We start from the raw sequence: 18,826 nt of genomic DNA, 5'->3' as shown, positions 1-18,826 counted from the left end.
CAACAAAAGAAAGTGGGAACCCTCCCAATCAAGCAACAACAACTTTGCTAAGAAGCCTTACACCTCCGACGGCAAGAAGGGTTATGCCGGGAACCTACCTCTTTGCAACAAATGCAACAAACATCACTTTGGTGAATGTGGCAAGTTAATTTGCCACCGGTGCCAAGGAGTTGGTCATAAGGCCAATGAGTGTAAAAGTGTTGCCCCCATCACTCGAAAGGGGCCCAATGCACCAAAAATGGGCACTTGTTATGAATGTGGCCAAATGGGCCATTATAGAAATGCATGCCCGAAGAGGAAAGATAACCCCAATACGCGCGGTCGAGCTTTCAACATCAACACCGAGGAAGCCCGAGATGATAATGAATTGGTTACGGGTACGTTTCTTCTCAACAACACTTATGTTACTTGTTTATTCGATTCGGCTGCCGATAAGAGTTTTGTATCCAAGACTTTGACTCATTCTTTTAATACTCCACCACGTCCACTAGATACCACTTATACCATTGAAGTGGCCAACGGAAAACTATTGAGTGCCGACACATATTACCGGGGGTGTACGTTAAACATTTTGGGTAATGAGTTTGAAATTGACTTGATACCCATGGAACTAGGGAGCTTCGATGTAATAATCGGTATGAATTGGCTAGCCAAAGCGAAATCTCACATCTTCTGTGATCTTAACGCAATCCGAATCCCTATCGAGAATGGTGAACCTTTGATCGTCTATGGCGATAAGAGTTGCACCGGACTCAACCTCGTTTTGTGTATTAAAGTTAGAAAACTACTCCGTAAGGGTTGTTTTGCGATCCTTGCTCATGTTAAGAAAGTCGAGTCCGATGAGAAGCACATCGATGATGTGCCAATTGTTAGTGACTATTCTGATGTATTTCCCGATGAATTGTCGGGTCTTCCACCTCATCGACCGGTTGAATTCCAAATCGATCTTATTCCGGGAGCTGCACCCGTAGCACATGCACCATATAGACTCGCTCCATCCGAAATACAAGAATTGCAAAGTCAAATCCAAGAAATACTTGATCGTGGTTTTATCCAACCTAGCCATTCACCTTGGGGCGCTCCAATTTTGTTTGTTAAAAAGAAAGACGGATCCCTACGAATGTGCATTGACTATCGTGAACTAAACAAATTGACGGTAAAGAATCGATATCCTTTTCCTTGCATCGATGACCTCTTTGATCAATTACAAGGGTCTTGTGTATATTCAAAAATCGATCTCCGCTCGGGTTATCATCAATTGAGGGTTAAGGGGGAAGATGTCTCCAAAACCACTTTCCGAACTCGTTATGGTAGTTATGAATTTCTTGTAATGCCATTTGGTCTCACTAACGCACCGGCAGTGTTCATGGATCTTATGAACCGCGTGTGCAAACCGTATCTTGACAAATTCGTTATCGTGTTCATCGATGATATTTTAGTCTATTCAAAAAGCGAAGAAGAACACGAGGAACACCTCTGACTTGTGCTTGAACTTTTAAGACAAGAACAACTCTATGCCAAATTCTCCAAGTGTGAATTTTGGTTAAAGGAAGTTCAATTTCTTGGTCATGTTGTAAGTGACCAAGGTATTAAAGTCGATCCAACGAAAATCGAAGCTATTAGTAAATGGGAGACTCCTACTACTCCTACTCACATCCGTCAATTCTTGGGTCTCGCCGGATACTACCGTAGATTCATCAAGGATTTTTCTTTGGTTGCTCGTCCTCTAACCACGTTAACTCATAAGGGAAGAAAATTCGTTTGGGCAACCGAACATGAATCCGCATTCCAAATCTTGAAAACGAAGCTAACCACCGCTCCTATCTTGTCACTTCCCGAAGGCAATGATGACTTTGTTGTATATTGCGATGCCTCGAAACATGGTTTTGGGTGTGTATTGATGCAACGAACGAAAGTCATTGCTTATGCTTCTCGACAACTCAAAATTCATGAACGAAACTACACGACGCATGATCTCGAACTCGGAGCTGTTGTCTTTGCACTTAAAATGTGGAGACACTATCTTTATGGAACCAAGAGTACTATCTTTACCGACCACAAAAGTCTCCAACACATTTTCGATCAAAAGCAACTAAACATGAGACAACGAAGGTGGATTGAAACCTTAAACGATTACGATTGCGAGCTTCGTTACCATCCCGGAAAGGCAAACGTAGTAGCCGATGCCTTAAGTCGAAAAGAAAGAGCGGTGCCTCTTCGTGTTCGAGCTTTAAACATCACCATTCACACCAACCTTAATAGCCAAATTCGGGTAGCCCAAGATGAGGCTCTCAAGGATGAAAACGTTTCACACGAGCTCTTGAACATTCTCATCTCTCGATTCGAAGTTAGGGAGACCGGACTTCGATATTTCGCCGGAAGGATTTGGGTGCCTAGATATGGGGACCTACGAAGTCTTATTTTAGATGAAGCCCATAAGTCACGATACTCGATTCACCCCGGTGCCAATAAGATGTACCACGACCTTAAGGAACAATATTGGTGGCCGAACATCAAAAGGGACGTAGCTACTTATGTTTCCAAGTGTTTGACATGTTCCAAAGTCAAAGCCGAACACCAAAGACCGTCCGGACTACTTCAACAACCCGAGATCCCGCAATGGAAGTGGGAAAGGATAACGATGGATTTTATCACCAAGCTACCAAAAACGACGGGCGGTTATGATACCATTTGGGTTATTGTTGACCGTCTCACCAAATCCGCACACTTCCTTGCCATGAAAGAAACGGACAAAATGGAGAAACTTGCACAACTTTACATTAAGGAAATCGTAGCCCGACACGGTGTACCTTTATCAATTATCTCCGACCGAGATGGCCATTTCGTTTCTAGATTTTGGCGTACATTACAAGAAGCATTGGGAACGCGTTTAGACATGAGCACCGCATATCATCCTCAAACCGATGGACAAAGCGAACGTACAATTCAAACCTTAGAGGACATGTTACGAGCTTGCGTGGTTGATTTCGGAAAAGCTTGGGACAAGCACTTACCTCTCGCCGAGTTCTCTTACAACAATAGTTATCACGCGAGTATTAAAGTCGCACCTTTTGAAGCGCTTTATGGCCGAAAATGTCGTTCACCTCTTTGTTGGGCCGAGGTAGGCGACGTGCAAATCACCAGACCCGAACTCATTCACAAAACCACCGAGAAGATCGTACAAATCCGAGATAGGCTTCGGACGGCCCGGAGTCGTCAAAAGAGTTATACCGACAAATGACGCAACGACCTCGAATTTCAAGTCGGTGATCGAGTAATGTTAAAAGTCGCACCTTGGAAAGGTGTAATCCGTTTTGGGAAACGAGGGAAGCTAAATCTGCGGTATATTGGTCCTTTCGAAATCTTGGAGCGTATTGGAACCGTTGCTTATCGTTTAGATCTTCCGCCTCAATTGAACTCCGTTCATCCTACCTTCCATGTATCTAACTTGAAAAAGTGTCTTGCCGAACCCGATATCGTCATCCCTCTCGAGGAACTTACTATTGATGACAAACTCCATTTTGTGGAAGAACCGGTTGAAATTGTGGACACCTCCGTCAAGACGTTGAAACAAAGCCGAATTCTGATTGTTAAGGTTCGTTGGAATGCCAAAAGAGGACCCGAGTTTACTTGGGAAAGGCAAGATCAAATGCAAAAGAAATACCCTCACTTGTTCTCGGTTCCGGAAACGCAAGATTCCGAGGAAGCAACAACGACTACTACGCCTACTTAAATTTCGGGACGAAATTTCTTTTAAGGAGTAGGTAATGTAACATCCCGCCTTTTTCCGTTTACTTTTCCGTTATACTATTTTAAACTCCGTTATATGTTTATAACATCTCCCGTTAATACGCGTTTTAAATTATCTCGTTTAGGTAATTCACGCACCCGTTTCCAAAGTTGAGGGACTAAGTTTGACAAAGGAGCAAAGAGGTGACTAGGTCTAAGAGTCAACACTCTTCCTCCTCCATTCATTATTTCTTTTCTTTTCCATTTTTCTCTAATACTTTCACAAATTCTCTCAAACACCATTTCAAAGATTCATCATCTAATCAAAATCTATCAAGCTTCAATCTAAACTAATTTCATATTTGGAATCCTTGCAACTTCCTCTTCGATTCCATACCGATTACATCTCATTTGGGTAACTTTCTAAAATCACTAGATTTTGTGTTCTTGATGTTTTTAAGTTATAAAGTTGTTAATTAGTGTCTATGGCTCAAGTCTAACATGAATATATGATTTATATGCTCGATTTCGTTATTTAAAGCAATTAGCTTGAGTATAAACTTTGGTGTGTTTGATTTGGTTGCTTGAATGTTGTTAAATGTTAAAAATGCATGTATTAAATGTATTCCTAGTATCACTAGCTTCAATTTGATGTGTAGGTTGCTTGAGAAAACTCCATAAACTCGATTATTGGTTTTGGTGGATTTGGGTTAGGGTTTGATGAACTTGAAATGGACTTTTGATGCTTTGAATGACATAAAATGTTATTTGTAAGTGTTAGGTTGTATTGTATGCTTGATCACCTTCAAAACGGCATATCATTCATGTAAATTGGTTGCCGAATCATCGAATTTCATTTATGAACTTGAATACATTTAATGAGGAGCTTTGAATGTGATTTTGGTTGTTGTAAATGTAAAAGTGATTGATGAAATGTGTTTAGTTGTTTTCCTTGTCAAAATACCTTTCCGATGATATAAGATACATGCTTTGGTTGTTTGCGGGTCATAAATGGTGATTGTTTGAAGTTAGGTTCGTGCACAAAACTTAAAAACTGCCAGTTTTCTCTGCACAGGTAATGGCGCGGCGCGCCATATACCTGCGCGGCGCGCCAAAGTAGGCTGTCTAACTTTGTCCATTTTTGGAAAATGTTTACTATGCTACGCACCTCCAATTCACATGTAACTTGTTCTAACATGCTCATATATGATTAAAAACCTCAGAAAAATAGTTCGGGACCCGACCCGAACGTGTTGACTTTTTTGTTGACTTTGAACGACCAAAGTTTGACTTTTTGTCAAACTTAAACAAATGATTATGCAACATTCCTAACTTGTTTCTATACTTGTATCTTGCATGAAATTTGACAAATTGATTCACATGCTACATAATCGAGTCGTAACGAGCCATAGGACTAATTGAACATCTTTGACCTTTTGTGTTACCGTTGTTGATACGACCTATTTGTTTAGGTCAAGGCTAGCATTGTTCTTTGCACACGTTACTTGTCGAAGTACTTATTTACTCTTCCGCTCAAGGTGAGATCATAGTCCCACTTTTACTCTTTTGCACTTACATTTGGGATGAGAAAACATAAACGTTTCTTTTTATTAAGTGAACACAAGTACAGGAAAACAAACATTCTACATACGAGTTTGAACAAAAATCCTCAATTCGATTATCATTAGTTACACTTGCCGGGTGTAAGCGAGAACTTATGTTATATAGCCATATGGGTTTGACAAACCCTCATTCAAACGGTTCGCTACCGTTTACGAATGAAATGTATTTTCGAGAAACAGTGTATGTTCTAACACTATTGTGATGGGGTTCTATGGAAGGAATGTTAAGCATTGATAATTGGGTGCTCGTGAAACAAACTTTTGGAATTTATTACTATTATATCATTGTTGCAAATCTTGTGGTTCACTTGTACTTACTTACTCAAACCTATGATTTCACCAACGTTTTCGTTGACAGATTTCTATGTTTTTCTCAGGTCCTTGAACATTTGTGTGATACATGTTTCCGCTCATTACTTTTGATACTTGCTTGGATGTCGAGTAAACATGCATACGTGGAGCGTCTTTTGGCTACTTTCATTTGTGTCGCATATATTTAAATTGTACTTTAAACTTTGTTATGTAACTAGTTGTCGAACTACCTTGTAAACCTTGAAACATCTTTACTTTTGAAATGAATGCGACATACTTTTGGTCAAACGTTGTTTTAAAGACTTATGACCACGTAACGGGACCTAAGTAGATGGCGCCGTCAAAGATGATTTTGTCGGGTCGCTACACATATGGCGCATCACACCTCCTAATAAAAATCTAATAAAACTACGATCAGTTAAGGTAGATACCCGATCATTTTTTTCAACACTACATAATAATTCCACACACCATTCTCTATATACACGCCTACGTATATTAAACAAACGTTCCCAATCAGTAAAAGTAGAATTACCATACCTTTGTGTAAGTAATTCTCTGATTGGACCGGCCAATCCAACTGTTTCTAACGGTTCCCAATCTATTACTCTAGGTACTTCAACAACATTAGATTGAAGTGTGTGCAAGTTCCTCTGGTATTTTGGATAATCTATCCAGTGTCGATCAAACCTTAAATTAGGATGTAAATATGCCAATTCTATATTTGAATATGAAATGAATTGATGCGGTAAATCTTGTCTATATTGGTCGTTAATCTCCTGTTCTTCTGCATTCTCAGGAGGAGCATTGTGAGCCTGAGATGCGGATGAAGATTCACCCCTTTCAGTCTGCAAAACACATTAAACACAATTTTTGTGCATCCAAATATGCATTAGTGTTAGCAAAATCATAAACCAAAACAATCATAATGACATGTTTAATCCATATTAAACTTTATACGCATTTTCATAATATTAACAATTCTACACTTTTACAAATGAACAAATATGAGAATGTATACAATGTTCTTTAGCTTTTATCTCAAATAACATTTCAAAATAATCATTACTAGCAATTAAACAAGTTCCAAATGGCATTCATATCAATTAAATTGAGTTCATTCATTTTTTTATTCAAAAAGTCTACTTTAATACTTGAAAATCATGTTTAGAATCAAAGTTTTGATCATTTAGCAACCTAAACATGTTACACTACTCAATTTAGTATAAACTAACAATAAAATTCGGCCATAACCCGTTTATATCAAAAAGCCCCAATTTTGCTCAAGAACACAAACCATAGATTACTCAAAATTTGAAGTTTAAGGCTTCTAATCATGTTAAATATCATCAATCTAGGTTATACAAGCATAATACACAAACAATTTGAGCATAATTAAACTAGAAATTATCAAAATCAAATTAGGTATAAATTTATTCAAGAACACTAAAAATCCAAATTAAAGGGTGTTTAGATGTAGAAATTACCGATTTCCTTGAGAAACTTCTTGGTAGCATCCTTCTAAACATGATTTTAGCAAAAAATTTGATGTTTAACGGTAAAAAATGCGAATTTGAGAGTGTTTTGTGTGTGTTTTTTGCAAAAAAAAATGGGTGTGGGTGTGTTGGGGACTGGTCTGTTCGACCAGTTAACCCAGCAGGGTTTTGCTACCTCCGCGAGTGCGGATGTGGTTACCCACAAAGTACCGCGAGTGCGGTTTTTCCCTTTTTTTTTATATATATAAAACCTTTATTAATAAAACAATTACATGATTAATTTAAAATTTTGTTTTCCTTTTTATTTAGGATGAGGTTGTTTCGGTACGTTGACCTAGTCCGTCCCTCGACAATTTTTTTTTTAAAAATTCGTCATTTTAAAGCGTTGTTTTAAAAGCAAAGATTTTTGGGTTTTTTTTAATGTTTTTGGCATACTTTAAATCAATAAGATTAAAAATAATGATAATAAAATTTCTCGTCCCGCCCTCGGGTAAAGCAATTTCGGTTCAACGACCTAGTTTTCAACTCACGACAAATTTAAAAAAACACATTTTTAACTTAGTGAAATAAAGTAAATTTTTGTTTTTAAAATCACACCAAACTTAAATTTAAAATGCATAAAATTAAAAATTCATATTATTAAAATTTTTAAAAATTCACACCAAATTCATATTATATTTTTGTTTTTAAACATACAAACTTATATTAAAAATATTAATTTTTCAAATATTTACAAACTTAAATATATTAATTTAAAAAGTTTACAATAATAATTTAATATTAATTTATTAATTTTAAAAAAAATTAATTGAAAATCTTTTTGGTCTTTTATCCCACTTTAATCAATCAAATATTATCAAAAATATACGCCCCTCTTTTCGGTAAAGTAATTTCGGCTATATTACCTAGTTTTACTCCTGACGAATTTCTGAAATATTTTGAGTTGATTGATTAAAGATATTTATACCTTAAGAATAAACGGTAAATTTCGCAGTGATGTAATAAATTTTTGTATGATATCAATAATTTCGGTTACGCATACCTAATTTTATTGAATACCAATTTAATACTTTATAGCGAACGATTCAGCGTTTATTATCAAAAGGTTAAAAGCAATAAAAAAATAAAAACTGTACAAACTTACCTGTGAGAAAGAATTCTCAGAGACCCGCTTTAGCCGACTCATAGGAGAGTCGTGTGATTTGGTTCTCCATAGCTACATAAGCATTACCTCGAATCTTCAATATCTTTTCTTCTAAACATATGAATGGTCCTTCTCTGCATAGAGTAACAAATTCGGTATTTGAATATGTTTGATTATTTGAACATTTACCTTCGTGTGACCATTTTCCGCATTTATAACATCTTTCAAGGTGTCGTGCTCTTCTTTTTGTCGCGAATTTTGATTTTCCTTTACCAAAATGTATCTTATGATGATCTTTTCTGAGTTCTTTTCTTACTCTGTCCATTTTTTTCTTATGAATGATACCAGTTCACTTGAAAGTGTGTCATTATTATGTTTAGTAATCATAGCGTGTAGCATTAGACTATGGTTCAGATCAAAGGAATTCTTCATCTCGTAAAACCTAAAAAAAAATAAAAATTCAGAATGGGGGGAGAAGACTAGTTCTTTAGGGTCTGCTAGGAAAAGACCATTCGGATTCCATTCTCGAGAACTACACGAAAACAGAATATCTAACTCTAACAGAAATATATATTACCCTAAAAAGATTCGAACCTTCCCACACTTATTTAGCTGTGGTGTCGAAATTGTGATTAACTTCACCTTCAACTTCCATTAGATTATCTATGTAATGTTTAACACTATGACCATTAACTTTAAATTCAATCCCATTTGAATTTATTAATTCTACTCTTCCGTACGGGAAAACTCTTTTGACTATGAATGGTCCAGACCATCTTGATTTCAATTTTCCGGGAAATAGCTTGAATCGTGAATTGAAAAGAAGAACTCTGTCTCCTTCCTTAAATTCTTTTGAACTTCTGATTCTTTTATCATGCCATTTCTTTGTTCTTTCTTTATAGATTAACGAATTTTCATATGCTTCATGTCTTAATTCTTCTAATTCGTTTAGTTGACTTAATCGTAGACGTCCATCTTCATGTAAATCAAGATTACATGTATTCAAAGCCCAAAATGCTTTGTGTTCAATTTCTACTGGAAGGTGACATGCTTTTCCATAAACGAGTCTAAAAGGCGTGGTTCCAGTTGGAGCTTTGTAGGCTGTTCTAAAAGGTCAGAGTGCATCCTCCAATTTCATGGACCATTCCTTCAGATTTGATCCTACGGTTTTTTCTAGAATACGTTTTAATGCTCGGTTGGTATTTTCAACTTGTCCACTTGTTTGTGGATGATAAGCTGTTGAGATTTTATGAGTTACTCCATATCTTTTAAGAACTTTCTCAAGTTGATTGTTACAAAAATGAGTACCCCGATCACTTATTAAAGCTTTCGGTGTTCCAAACCTGGCAAAAAGACGTTTTAAGAAGTTGACTACAACTCGTGCATCGTTAGTTGGGAGTGCTTGTACTTCCGCCCATTTAGATACATAATCAATGGCAACGAGAATGTAGAGATTATTATGAGACTTTGGAAATGGACCCATAAAGTCAATACCCCAAATGTCAAATACTTCACATACTTGAATGACATTTTGTGGCATTTCATCACGTTGACTTATTTTTCCGGCCCTTTGACAAGCATCACAGGATTTGCAAAGAAGGTGTGCGTCTTTGAAAATTGTAGGCTAATAGAATCCAGCATCGTAAACTTTTCTTGCTGTAAGTTGAGGCCCATAATGCCCTCCTGTTGGTCCTGTGTGACAATGATTTGAGATTTGACTAGCTTCATCTCTGAATACACATCGGCGTATTATTCCATCGGGACAACTTTTAAACAAATGTGGATCTTCCCAAAAATAGTGTTTTATATCACTAAAGAATTTCTTTTGTTTTTGGTACGACAACCCTTTTTCAAGGAATCCACATACTAAGTAGTTTGCATAGTCTGCAAACCATGGAATTTCACTATAATCTATCTTCAATAGATATTCATCAGGAAAGTTGTCTTGTATGGCAGATTCATTTAGAACTTCTAATTCGGGATTTTCAAGACGAGAAAGATGATCAGCTGCGAGATTTTCTGCTCCCTTTTTGTCTCGGATTTCAATATCGAACTCTTGTAAGAGTAAGATCCAACGGATTAATCGTGGTTTGGCATCTTGTTTCGAAAATAGGTATCTAAGAGCAGAATGGTCAGTATAGACCACCGTTTTAGCTAGAACGAGATATGAACGAAATTTGTCAAAAGCAAAGACAATGGCAAGGAGTTCTTTTTCAGTAGTTGTGTAATTCGTTTGTGCTCCTTATAACATCTTACTAGTATAATAAATAGGTTGAAATCGTTTTTCAATCCTTTGTCCTAAAACAGCTCCCATTGCAAAATCACTTGCATCGCACATAAGTTCAAACGGTAGATTCCAATTTAGAGTTATCATGATCGGCGCATTAGTGAGTTTTTCTTTAAGAATATTAAAAGATTTGATGCATTCATCTGAAAAGATGAATGGAGCATCCTTTTCTAGGAGTTTATTCATAGGAGTGGCAATTTTAGAAAAATATTTTATGAAACGTCGGTAAAAACCGGCATGCCCTAGAAAACTCCTAACTCCTCTAACATTGGTGGGATGTGGAAGTTTAGCAATTACATCTACTTTAGCTCTATCCACTTCAATTCCTTCCTTTGAAATTTTATGACCAAGAACGATGCCTTCTTTAACCATGAAATGGCATTTCTCCCAATTAAGAACTAGATTTGATTGTTCACATCTAATAAGCATTCGTTCAAGATTAACTAGACATGATTCAAATGTATCACCGAAGACTGAAAAGTCATCCATGAAAACTTCCATGCATTCTTCTATCATGTAGTGAAAAATCGCCATCATGCACCTTTGAAAGGTTGCAGGGGCGTTGCAAAGTCCAAATGGCATGCGTTTATAAGCAAAAGTACCATAAGGGCACGTGAACGTGGTTTTCTCTTGATCCTCGGGTGCTGTTGGGATTTGAAAGTATCCGGAAAAACCTTCAAGAAAACAATAGTAACTATTCCCGGCTAATCTTTCCAACATTTGATCAATGAAAGGTACGGGAAAGTGATCTTTTCTGGTGGCGTCATTTAATTTTCTATAATCAATACAAACACGCCATCCTGTTACAGTCCTAGTAGGAATAAGCTCATTTTTCTCATTTGTGATGACAGTCATGCCACCCTTCTTAGGTACGCATTGAACTGGGCTTACCCATGGACTATCAGAGATTGGATAAATTAAACCTGCATCAAGCAGTTTAATAATTTCTTTCTTAACAACATCTTGCATATTAGGATTTAGTCTTCGTTGGCGTTGCACATACGTTTTATGACCTTCTTCCATAAGGATTTTATGAGTGCAATACGAAGGACTTATGCCTTTAATGTCATGAATCTTCCATGCAATAGCTGGTTTATGAGCTTTTAACACAGAAATGAGTTGAGATTTTTCATTTTCGGTAAGAGAAGACGATATTATTATAGGTAATTCAGATTCACCATGTAAATAAGCGTATTCCAAATGATTTGGAAGTGGCTTTAACTCTAATGTCGATGGTTCTTCTATCGATGATTTATATCGATATCTGTCTTCTTCTTTTAGCATTTAAATTTCTTCTGTTGTTGGTTCATATCCATTAGCCATAAGTGTAGCTAACATTTCAGTTTCATCAATTGGTTCAGTTCCTTCTCCTAAAGAACATTCTCCTGTTCCTTGTAATTCTGGAAATTCTTCTAACAATTCTGCATGTAAATCTATAGTTTGAATATAATAACATGTATCATCTGCAGATTGCAGTTGTTGCATGGCTCTATCAACTGAAAAGGTAACACTCTCGTCCTCTATACTTAAGGTCAGTTTCTTACCGAACACGTCTATTATTGCTTTGGCCGTGTTTAAGAATGGTCTTCCTAATATGAGAGGAACTCGAGAATCTTCTTCCATATCCAGAATAACAAAGTCTACTGGAAATACTAAAGTACCAACTTTAACTAGCATGTTCTCCATTATCCCTCTAGGATATTTTACTGATCGATCGGCTAGTTGTATACTTATTCGTGTTGGTTTCTATTCTCTGAGGTCTAGTTTAGCGTATAATGAATACGGCATTAAATTTATACTAGCACCTAAGTCTGCCAATGCTTCTATTGAACTAAGACTACCTAGAAAACATGGAATTGTGAAATTTCCTGGATCTGATAATTTTTCTGGTATCTTATTCAACAGCACTGCAGAACAATTAGCATTCATAGTAACAGCCGAGAGTTCTTCCATTTTCTTTCTATTTGTGATTAGATCTTTCAAGAATTTAGCATATCTAGGCATTCCTGAAATCACATCAATGAAAGGAAGATTGACATTTATTTGTTTAATCATCTCCAAGAATTTGGATTGCTCAGCTTCAAGTCTCTCTTTTCTCATTTTACTCGGGTAAGGAAGTGGTGGTTGGTATGGTTTAACATAAGGTTTAGCCTTAACTGTGTTATCTTTATTAATCTTTTCAACTACCGATTCTTTTTTCTTATCTTGTTCAGGTTATGGTTCTTGTGGAATAGGAATAGCTTCATCAGAGATTACAGGTATTTCAGGTGGTTTAAGTGTAATACCACTTCTTGTGGTAATGGCTTTAGCTGTTTCATTCCGGGGGTTAGCATTTGTATCGCTAGGTAGACTTCTCGGTTTTCTTTCACCTATCAACTTTGCTAGGTTACTTACTTCTTGTTCCAGATTTTGAATAGAAGCTTGTTGATTTCTAAATGCTTGAGCATTTTGTTCATTGGTTTGTTTCTGAGATGTGAAAAATTGAGTTTGAGATTCAACTAGCTTCGACATCATATCTTCAAAATTTGGCTTTTTATCATCGGTTTGTGGTGGTTTATTTTGAAAAATAGGTCTTTGCTGATTGTGAGTATTATTAGATACTTGCTGATTGCTAGGACCTTGTTGATTGTTGTATGGAACATTTCAGTTATAATTCTGATTTTGATTGTAGATTGTTCTTGGCGGTTGATAATTATTCTGATAATTATTTCCAGGCCTTTGGTTCATGTATGAAACATTCTCTCTTTGTTCCATTATTTATTCAATACTGAGACAATATTTTGTCAAATATGGTTCTCCACACTGCTCACAACTAATTCTTATTAGGTGAATATCCTTAGTCATCTTTTCCATTCGTCTCTCGACAGCATCTATCTTTGCGGAAATGGAATCAAAGTCATGGCTAGAATCAGCTCTAGCCGCTTTAGATGATCTAACGATATCTTTTTCTTGATGCCACTCATGTGAGTGGGAAGCAGTATTATCAATAATTTTGTAAGCGTCAGTTGCGGTTTTCTTCATAATGAAACCACCAGCTGCTATATCGATATCTTTTCTTGTAGTGATGTCGCATCCTTGATAGAATATTTGTACTATTTGACAAGTGTCTAAACCATGTTGCGAACATCCTCTCAATAACTTTCCAAATCTTGTCCACGCCTCATATAGAGTTTCATTTGGCTTTTGCGTGAACGTAACTATTTCTCCTTGAAGTCTTACGGCTTTAGATGCCGGAAAGAATTGTTTAAGAAATTTTTCAACTAAAACATCCCATGTATCAATCGCCCCTTCAGGTAACGATTCTAACCAATCTTTGGCTTCTCCCTTTAAAGTCCAGGGAAATAACATGAGATATATCTGTTCATCCTCCACTTTTCTTATTTTAAATAGAGTACAGATCATATTAAAGGTACGAAGATATTCATTTGGATCTTCCTTCGGCGCACCACTAAATTGGCATTGATTAGTCACAATGTGTAGAATTTGTCCTTTGATTTCATAATCTGGCGCATTAATGTCAGGTTGAGTAATTGCGTGACCTTGGCCAGTGCGTTTAGCTCTCATTCGGTCTTCCATACTTAGAGGTTCCAGATTTTCCATGATTGAATTTGTTGAATCTGAATCACTAGAGGATTCTGATTTAATGGGTTGTTCCTCTACAATCTCTGTTTGAATGATTGGTGGTTCCGGAGGAAAGATTAATGGTTCAGGATCTCTGAATTATCCCTGAATATCCTCCGGGTTCTCAGTTGCGAAGTCGGGTTCAAAAAATAGATTATCGGTAATTTGAATTAGAGTACTTGGTCGACTGGATGATGATTCTGAAGAAAAATCAACGGTGACAATATTGGCTAGATGTCTTGATCGAGTTACAGGTGGTGAACGTATAAAAGGTGGTGAACGTTTTACTCGGTGCATTCACTGAATATCCTATTTGTTATAAATGATAAAAATTATATAAGTTATCAAATTAATAGACTTTTTTGCTTTTACCCACGTTTCGAATAGCCAAAAGATGTAGCAGGGAGCCAGAACCCTTTAAATCGGAAGCTCACAACTCAGCCACTAACAAATCCAACTGTTACTACGAAGCAGAAAATTTTGGTTGTCTATCAATTTAACCACTTAAAATAATTTTTCGTTGAAATTTAAAGAAATTTTAGAGAAGAAATAGAAAATTCTATGTACTAAAAACTAGAGCGGCGAAAAATAAGAAAGAAAAAGAGTGCGTCGAAAAACGTCAAAAAATAATAAAAAGAACGTAGCGTGTCGAAACTTAAAAAGTCTAAAAACTAAAAATTAAAAGTTACGTCTAAGATATTAAAGCTTAAAAGGAATTCTATATCTAAAACGGCAATAACTTAGAAAGAACTAAAATCTTAAAATGACGTCGCAAAATTCTAAAGCACTTAAATCTTAGTCTAAAGAAAAAGCACTTAAGGGATTTTACGGCAAAGTTTAAAAATCTAAAAAAAATTAAAAATAACTATGGCAAAAACTATGACTTAAAACTAATTACGAGCGAAAAATATAAATATTACGAATAAACGATTAAAAAGGTACGAAATTTTAAAAATTAAACTTAAAGTTGTAAAAATACAATTTTTATAAAAATATTATTTTTATATTAATTATTTTATAAAAATAGTAGTTTTATATTAAATTAAAACCCTAATTTTAATTAATAATAATTAATTTTAACCCTAATTTCGTAATTAATGCAATCTGATGTTGCAGCTGTCAGAGGGCTCCGCGAGTGCGGATCCCAGCTGGCAAAAAGTATCGCGAGTGCGGATGCCACAGATTCAGATGAAGTGCAGGTCGATTTTTATGCAGGTTCAGTGGTTTTTTTTATTTTTATTTTTTTTTATTTTTCTGTTTTTAATATATATAAAATAAAATATAAATATAACTTATTACTTATTTTTTTATAACTTTTTCACAATAAAAAAATATAAACTTTTTAATTTAACTAAACTTAAAAATACATAGATATATTTTTTCTTTTTCTTGTATTTTTAATATTTAAAACGTATATTTTTACAGAAATAGATTATGACTTAATAAAAATCTTTTTTTTTATTTTTTTATAGCGTTGCGCTTTCGGCGTTTTAGGAGTCCCTGGCAGCGGTGCCAAAAATACTTGATGTGCATAGAGTTGTATACAAAATAGTTATATTTTTACTAGGAAATACTATTAAATACGATACAATTTTACACAAGTTATTTATTTATTTATAGAATGGATATACCTAAACATTGCTACAACACTTATAGGCAGTGTACCTAATCGTGCAGTCGTGTAGTTTTTAGTAAGTCCGGTTCGTCCACAGGGAACTCGCCAAGTTAAACGCTATATTTTTTAAAACTATATTTGTAAATAAATATATAAGTAGTATTATTATTATAAAAGGGGTTTGTTACCGTTTAATGACCGGTTTGTCGATTTTTAAAACTTTAGTCGCAGTTAAAACCTAATGTAAAATATTAAAAATAAATATAACTTAATTTAAAGCGCAAATTAAATAACGATAATGAAATTGCGATAAATAAAAATGCGATAAATAAAATAACTATAAATAAAATTGCGATAATTAAAAAGTACGATAATTAAAAGTGCAATTAAATACAATGACAGTAAATAAAAGTGCGATAATTAAAAGTGCAATTAAATATGAAATAAAGGAATTATGCTTATTTAAACTTCCGTAATCATGATGTTTGACGTGTTGATTTTAGTTTTATTACCATAGGTTAATTTTCCTTTGTCCTGGATTATTCAATATGTCCGTCTGGTTTTTGTCAATAATAGTCCATCAGTCATAAATATAAAGTGCGAGTGTCCTCGTCAAATTATCCTTATATCCGAAGTCAAATATTCCAACTAATTGGGGATTTAAACTATAATTACACCAAGTGTCCTTGTATATAATTCACCCCTGTTTTAATAAGTCCGTTGACTATTAATCCATTCCCGTGTCCGGTTAAATGAACGATTATTAGTACTTATAAATATTCCGCCCATCGTGTCCGATCGAGTGTATATGGTTATTTATAGGTACGTCCAATTGTAAATCTTTATATTAAATTAACAAACTATCATTTAATTAAACAAATATAAATCCCATTAATAGCCCATAGTCTAATTTCCACAAGTGTTGTTCTTTTGTCCAAACCCCAATTATGGTTCAAAGCCCAATTACCCCGTCTTAAATATTTAGCCCAACATCATGATTACTTTGGCTTAAATAATCATAATAATAACTTAGCTACGAGACATTAATTTAAAAAGGTTGAACATAACTTACAATGATTAATAATAGCGTAGCGTTACACGGACAGAATTTTGACTTACACCCTTACAACATTCGCTAACATACCCTTATTATTTAGAATTTAAAATTAAAATTAAAATTAAAATTATAATATATATATATATATATATATATATATATATATATATATATATATATATATATATATATATATATATATACGTGAGATAGAGAGAATGAATTAGAAAAAGGTGTGTAAAATTCGTGCAGAATTTGATGGCTTTTATAGGCCCACGTTGTACTGTAGAGCTCCGCGAGTGCGGATATATCCTTCACAAAAGTACCGCGAGTGCGGATGTCTGGAAACCAGCTCACATATTAGATCCAAAACGTAGGCTGCGTAAAATTATATTATATAGTAATATATATAATTAATTATATATTATATTTTATTCTTATGCATAGTTGACTTGTAATTTTTGGTCCGTTGCGTCGCGCACTGAAAGTTGGTTCATGTCTCGGTTCCGGATTTTCGAACGTCCTTGCGTACTATTTAATATCTTGTACTTTGCATTTTGCGTCTTGTACTCTTGTAATTTTGAGACGTTTCTCATCAATAATTTGAACTACTTTGATTGTACTTTGTACTTTTTAGCTTTTTGGTCGTTTGCGTCTTCAAATCGTCGAATCTGTCTTTTGTCTTCACCTTTTATTATTTAAACGAATATCACTTGTAAATAGAACAATTGCAACTAAAAGCTTGTCTTTCTTGAGGGATAATGCTATGAAATATATGTTCGTTTTTAGCATTATCAAAGGGATCACCTTCTTCTTGTCTCCATTGATTAACTCGACTACGAACCCAACCCAAATTCATCCAAAATAGATGATGGCTGATTGGTTTGTTTGTTCCGGTTACGCTGCCATTGGAGCTCGAGGAGTTCGAGGTATCCATATTATGTGTTTTGGAATAGGGTTTGATATGAAATGGGTGTTAGATATTGAATGATATATTCGTTTCCTTGAATACGTATATATAGCAAAAGATATCCGTAATTTACAGAGGAAATTTAGAAAAAATGTTAGACAAAGTCTATTGGGATAGATGTGATAAGATATGATAAGATATGATGTGTTTATAATCCATTTATGTAATAATGGCAGTATGACGTGTCGAGATTTAAAAATGATAAGTATGTAATTAGATAAACTTTCGATTAAAGACTTTCAATTCGTAATGGCCTATTCAGGTCTAGGGGCATGAGCTATAGGATCCTTTAAATCGGTAATCCAAACCCTTCCATTCTAGAGTTTCGTAGACGCCATCCGTCAAGAAAGTTCAATGATCAAAATAACGAGAAAGCTTTTAAAACATAGAAAGTTGCAATGAGTTAAGACAAGTTATTTTAAATAAACATACTTAACTTTATTATTAAACGAGTAGAGGTAAACCTCTTTATTACACTGAAAAAGAAAGTACTTAGGGCAAAAGCCCTTACAAGAAAGGAAATCTTAAAGCCAGAACTAATAACGAAAACAGAAAACATGGATTTCTTAGTAGAAAATAGGAAATAGTTTAAGGCATAGCCTTTACATAGAGAGAAAATAGGAAAAAATAAACTAGGAAATATTAAGATTGAAGTAGTCTTCATATTTCTTCTTCTCGTCCTCAATCTCCTTCATAAACTTCTCAAACTTGTCATTTTTAGCCTTTTGCTTGTCGTGAAGGTACTCGAGATAAACCATGGACTGTTTACCCCACCTGGTACAACCTTCTTCATTAGCCTCCACTTTCATCACTTTCTCCATCACTTTTTCTGTGTTATACTTTACAAGTTCTTCTAGCCTTTCGGTTTGAGTTTCGAAGGATTCTATGATGATTTCTTTCAAGATTTTGTTTTCATTTTCTAGGTTATTTAGACGTGCCTCTATCTGAGCGATGTTTTCACGAAATGGTGAGC

Source organism: Rutidosis leptorrhynchoides, chromosome 6, assembly GCF_046630445.1.
Source record: "Rutidosis leptorrhynchoides isolate AG116_Rl617_1_P2 chromosome 6, CSIRO_AGI_Rlap_v1, whole genome shotgun sequence".
NCBI classification, from domain to species: domain Eukaryota; kingdom Viridiplantae; phylum Streptophyta; class Magnoliopsida; order Asterales; family Asteraceae; genus Rutidosis; species Rutidosis leptorrhynchoides.
This window is presented reverse-complemented; position numbering follows the sequence as displayed.